Source organism: Cyanistes caeruleus, chromosome 6, assembly GCF_971803275.1.
Source record: "Cyanistes caeruleus chromosome 6, bCyaCae1.hap1.1, whole genome shotgun sequence".
Lineage (NCBI taxonomy): Eukaryota > Metazoa > Chordata > Aves > Passeriformes > Paridae > Cyanistes > Cyanistes caeruleus.
This window is the reverse complement of record NC_141706.1, coordinates 65,210,358-65,216,357: the sequence shown is the minus strand read 5'-3', so window position 1 is coordinate 65,216,357 and position 6,000 is coordinate 65,210,358.

The following is a 6,000-nucleotide window of genomic DNA, read 5'->3' as shown; positions in this document are numbered from 1 at the left end:
ACACCTTCCACTATCCCAGGTTGCTCCAAGCCCTGTCCAACCTTGCCTAGAACACTTCCAGGGATCCAGGGGCAGCCACAGCTTCTCTGGGCATCCTCACCCTCAGAGGGAAGAATTCATTCCCAATATCCCATCCATCCCTGCCCTCTGGCACTGGGAGCCATTCCCTGTGTCCTGTCCCTCCATCCTTTGTCCCCAGTCCCTCTCCAGCTCTCCTTGAACCCCTTCAGGCCTTGGGAGATGCTCTGAGCTCTCCCTTCAGCAGTGCTTGGGAGGATGTTTGGGTGAGGGTCATTGGCTCTGGGTGCCCAAATTCCCTTAAAACAAACCCTGGAAGTTGCTTTGCTCCTGCCCCTGTGTGCTCTGGCAAGCAATGGCTTGTGGTTGCCCTTGCCCAGGCAGCACAAGCCACCAGGGTTCTGTGTCTGGAATCTGCAGGGAGAGGGAAATGAGAGTTCCCGCTGACACCAGCAGGGGAGGGGGCTGTTAACATCCCCCAGGATTTATTTCAGCAGCCTCGAAGCTCTCATTATTAGCTGCACGTAACAGATAAATGAGCATTTCCACGTAGTCAAAGCAGGTATTGATCAGGGGCTGATCAATGGGATGCTGTTTTCCCCGGCTGGAGCCTGTCCCAGCCCCTGGGGACTTTGCCCATCATTAACACTCATATGCACTCAGACAACAAGGGCCTATTCTATTATCCTAATGCGAGGCCAATCTGGGAATTAATCGGGATATTTGGAAGGACCTTAACTGCCTGTGCTGATACCCGGCCCTGAGGTTCCCTCTCCTGATCTCCCCTGCCAGGATCTCCCACAGGTCCTGGAGCTGGATAATGGGCCTAAGCTGGTTACAGTGAATTTCCATGAATAAACAGGCAATTCTGCCCGGCCTGAAACTTCATTAAGGCCCAGCGATAATTTGAGCTCGCTTATTGCCTGTCCCTTGAACCCTAAAAAGGGAAGATTTTCAGCAACAATTGACTTTGTGTTTGGGGTCACAGGATGGCTCCAGCTCCCAGGCAGAATTTGCCTCTCTAGAAATGTCTTTTCCTCTTTGCTTTCCTCCACAATCGCTCTGCCAAGGTGAATAATTGTCCTGGAATGTTTTGTTCGTGGAGAAAGGTTACCTGTGCCCACGGATAACAAAGTGCTGGCTGGCTGAAAGGGGGCACACAATGGTTCTCAGCACAAGGGAAATTTGGATTTGCCCAGCCAAACCCATGCCTGGAAGCCCAGATGGAGCTGGGATGGGGAGATTGCTGTGGGGAAAATGGTCAGATCGGGGTGGTGGTGGGGCTGGGGATGCAGGAGGTGGAGATGGGCCAGGAGAGGTATTGGAATATCTACATATTGAGAGGAGGGGATGAACAAGCAGGACTGGGATGTGCCTGGTAAAGCTTTCCCACCCATGAAAATGAGCTGTGCAGAAACCAAGAGGCATTTTGGGGGGTGAAAGAGGAGGGTCAGGGGAGGATGGAGACCCCCGAGGGGTGGAGGGCAGGTGAGCTCAGGGACAGGGGACAAATTCAGCTCCCTGCTGAACCTTCCCTGGATTAATGAACTCTCATGGTATTTACCTTGTGGAGCCACTCTGTGCTCCAACAGGGCATCCACCTGGGACTGGGAGAGACTGCAGTGGTTTACCTGGATACAAACAGCATTAGGGAAATAAAGCAATAAATGCTGCCTGCTTTGGGAATTTTAGCACGGGCTCATCCCTTCAGCAGAAAGTTTATTAGCCTGTTAACAAATTGGCCTGGCATTGGTGACTTTCAGCCTCACACCCAGCCCTTCAAACCTCCAGCCAAGGAGCGTCCACGCAGCATCTGGGCATTGTCCTGGCATGAGCAAGAACAGAAACACCCACTGAATTCCCAGGTGAAGCTCAGGAAAGGTTCTTTTTTTAACTCTCAGGCTCTTGGGTGTGTGTTCTCACACCTACTATGTATAGCAGTAGCAGCTTGGGGCAAGGTCCTGTGTTTAAGAGCAGGCACTGAGCATTGTTTTAGGGGTTTGGGGATGACTTTCAGACCCCAGCACATTCTGGCTTTGAGCAGGTGCTGGCAAAATGCCCATGAGGCTATTCCCAGGAGAGCTGCCTGTGCTCCCCCAGCTCTGGCCAAGAGGGGCCATGGAACAATCCCCAGCTCTGAGATGAAGCTCAGGTTTCTGCAGAGACGCTGTGCAGTGTGACAAGAGGGGACAGTGAGTGTCCTGCTCCCCTTTGCTCCGGCTCAGCAGTGCCCCAGCCTGTGCACATCAATTTTTGTGTTCACACCGAGATCTGGGGCTGGGGCAGGGTCAGCACTGCAAGCAGGAGTCCTCCAGGCAGGAGGAGGATCAGGAAGGAGCCTGGCCCAGGTCAGGGAGAAGCCAGAGGGATTGTTCAGGGGGGAGCCAGGCTCTGGTGAGGGTCTGCCCTTGCAGAGGAAACTGCTTAACCAGCTGTTTTGCACATCTGTAAGGCTCGACTGAGCGAAGAAGAAAGGCTGGAGTTTGTCCTCAATTACCCTGACGTGATCCTGGGCTGGCAGTGGAGGCATTCCCGTGTTTTTAAACATTTCAGCAGCTCCACTGGTGTCCCCTGCCAGCATCCAGCAGGAAAATTGAGGTTTGGTCTGGAGCTGGCTGTGTGTCTTTGCTCCGGGGGTGCCCAGCAAAGATGGGGAGCTGGGAGGGGGGAGGAAGAGGAGGAGGAGGATGATGATGATGATGATGGCTGGGCTGTGCCCAGAGCCCAGCTCCCATCTGGCTCCCTTATCACGGCCGGCACAGCCTGGCGTGTCACATTGGGATGTAAATCGCATTAATTGAATTCACTTTGGCTGCGCTTTTGGGAGCAGACAATGACTGAGTCAAAATCTCATTTACATACTGATAAGACACAGTTGAAAAATGATGCCTTCTAATGAATAAAATGTGTGTAACTGGTCCAGCTTGATATTAGCATTAAAGTGTTAATCACTTTGGCATACAAGTTTATAGTGCTGAGTAAATTTGTCTTCAAAGGGTCCTGAAACAGAAATCTATGTTTCTGGACTGCCATAGCAACATATAGACATCTTCATTGTATTTCTCGGTCAGAAAGCAGGTGCCAGCTTCTAATTAAAGCCTAATTTGCAATTTGTGTCCTATTCAGGGTTTTCATGGGAACTTTGATGGCTGATACAGTGGTAAGCAATAACCAGCAGCACGACTTGAAAGCAGTGATGGAAATTCATCCTCCCCCGGGGCTGCAGGGCTGGCCCAGCACAGGAGGGCCAGGAGCAGGTTGTGATGTGTGTCCCTGGTCCAGGAGGCTGCTGGCAGAGAGGGAAGGTGGAACTCAATCCACGAGCCAGCCTCACAGGGAATGGTGGTCACCCTGCCCCAGCCTCCTCCAGGCAGCTCTGGCCTTCCTCCTTTGAAGACAGATGGAAAAGGCTCCTTCCAAACTCCCAATTAGAGGCTCCAGATTAATGATGCTCGTGAAGGTCTCTTGTAGCACATGCTCTCCAGCCCACCTGCTGACCTGGAGCAGCTCGTGCTTCCCAGTCCTCCCCTGCCACCTATCCACCTCCTCCTCCTGCTTCTAATTACAGGAGCTCCTGGCAGCATTAATATCGAGGGTAATTAGCAGCAGCAGGTCTGTGGGTGCTGTGGAAAGGTGCCCTGTGGAGCTGGCTGCCCTGGGAGCAGCGGTCTGAGGTGCCAGCCCCAGTCTGTGGGAGGTGTTGCTCCTGATAAATGCTGTGTTTGGAAAGGGCCCTGAGGGGAACAGGGCTCAGATCCCACTGAAATTCAATCCTCCTTCAGATTCCTTTCCCTATTGCAGCCTCGGGCACTGGCTGAGGAGCTGAGCCTCCCAAAACCCTTCAGAGCCAGAGCCCTGAGCTTCCCTGGAGCTGCTGCAGAGGATGAGTGCCTTCACTGCCCAGCCCATGGGACCCCAGCCCCACTCTTGCACCCCTGGACGTGGGGTGAAAGTCCCTGGGTGTGTTTTGGGCACCCCTCAGCTCCTTGCAGGGTTTGTCACCCACGATAACTGGTGTGGCAGCAGAGCCAGGGGTCAGTGCTCACAGCAGGGGTGGCTGAAGGACCACAGGGGTCTCTGCCTTGACAAGGGGACAGCTGACACGGTTTGCTCTGGATGTGCCAACATGTCCCCCCCAATCCTGGGACAGCTGGGGACAAGCCAGCAGGGAAAAAGGGACACTTGTGTCCTTCAGGAGCAAACCACACACCCTGGATCAGGAATCAGCAGTGCTGGAGGGGAATATGTCTGGGGATGTGTGATCCCCTGCCCCGTGAAATGGGATTTTCCTGGTTCCTGTGGATTAAATGAGCCCTGGAAACCCCTGGAGACAGAGATGCCACCCTGGGGCCATGCTCCAAAGCTGCACCAGCCTCCAGCAGGGAAGTCTGTCCGTGCCTCTCTGCTGCCTGCTCCTCCCCACCTCAGCTCAGATTTTCAGCTGCAATAAATCAGCACAGTTCCACCAAAGCCAAATTCATGTCAGTCAGTGCTCTGACTCCTGGTACTCAACCTTCCCACTGAATTTATTCCCTCCATAGGGTCCATGTGCTTGTCTAAGTCCTATAATCCATCATGGAATGTTCCTGTTTTTATAGCAGGAAAAAAAAAAAAGATGAAAAAAAAGAAGAAAAGGAGTCCAGTGGCTTAGCCCAGGCTTCAGTGTGTGCTGCTCCTGGAGAGGCTGTGAGATCCAAGTGCACCACACACGAGGCTGAACAGGACGGCAAATCCTGCATCCATCTGCCCTCAGCCCTGGAATTCCCCCCTGCATCCTCTCCTGGCTCAGGCACCACTTGGGCTGTTCAGCCTGGAGAAGGGAAGGCTCCAGGGAGACCTGAGAGCCTGAAGGGAAGAGCTGGAGAAGGACGTGGGACAAGGGATGGAGGGACAGGACACAGGGAACGGCTCCCAGTGCCAGAGGGCAGGGATGGATGGGATATTGGGAAGGAATTCTGCCCTGTGAGGGTGCTGAGGCCCTGGCACAGGGTGTCCAGAGAAGCTGTGGCTGCCCCTGGATCCCTGGAAGTGTCCACAGCCAGGCTGAACAGGGTTTGGAGCAACCTGGGATGGTGGAAGTTGTCCCTGCCATGGCAGGAGTGGGACAGGATGGGCTTTGAAGCCCCTTCCAACCTTTTTATGATTCTGTGATTCTACAAAGTGAAAATTTTGCTGGAATGTTTTACCAGCTGTGAATCTCCTTCCCAAGGGATTTGGCTCCTCCAGGACAGGCTCCAACCACTGAATCCTGGGAGAGTCAACATCTCCTGAGAAGAACCTTCTCCCATCACCTTCCTGCTCCACTGCTTCCAGCCCCTGAGCACTGCAGTGTGCCTCAAGTGCTGCAGCCCCTCGCTGTTATTTCCTCCCCCACACGGACCTAGTCTGATGTTTCTGATGGGAAAAACCATTTTTACACTTTTCAAGCAGTGTAAAAACCACCCTGGGCTGGTGCACGTGTGCAAGCAGACATCACAACATCACATATCACAAAGCCAGGGTGAAAACCCCAATGAGTTGGTGTGGCACAATCAGGCGTTCGACTAAATCAACAAAATAAATCCGGAATGTCCGAGATAAATGGAAAAAGGAAAAAAAATAAAAGAGAAACTCACCTAAAACTTTGTTCACATAACAGGAAAAGCCTGGGGCTCTGTCCACCTATTTCTACCAGTGAGTGGAAAATACCCTGCTCCAGGAATCCACCTCTTTCCTGCTTGCTGGGGGATGTGAGTTTTCCCTGCAGGGAATGTCCTGTTTACCTACAGCCCTGTTTCCCAGCACTCCAACAGGCACCACACAGGAGTGACATCCCCATGGGAGCTGAAATCATCCTCTTCATAAGGAATTTATTAATATAAGGCTTGTTTTGCGAGGTGCTGGCAGGATAAGAGGTCCTCAGGGTGTGGAGCTTGGTGAGTGGGGTGGTGGAATCCAGGGCTGTGATGGTGTCTCTGAACCCAACACCTCCTCCCCATCTCG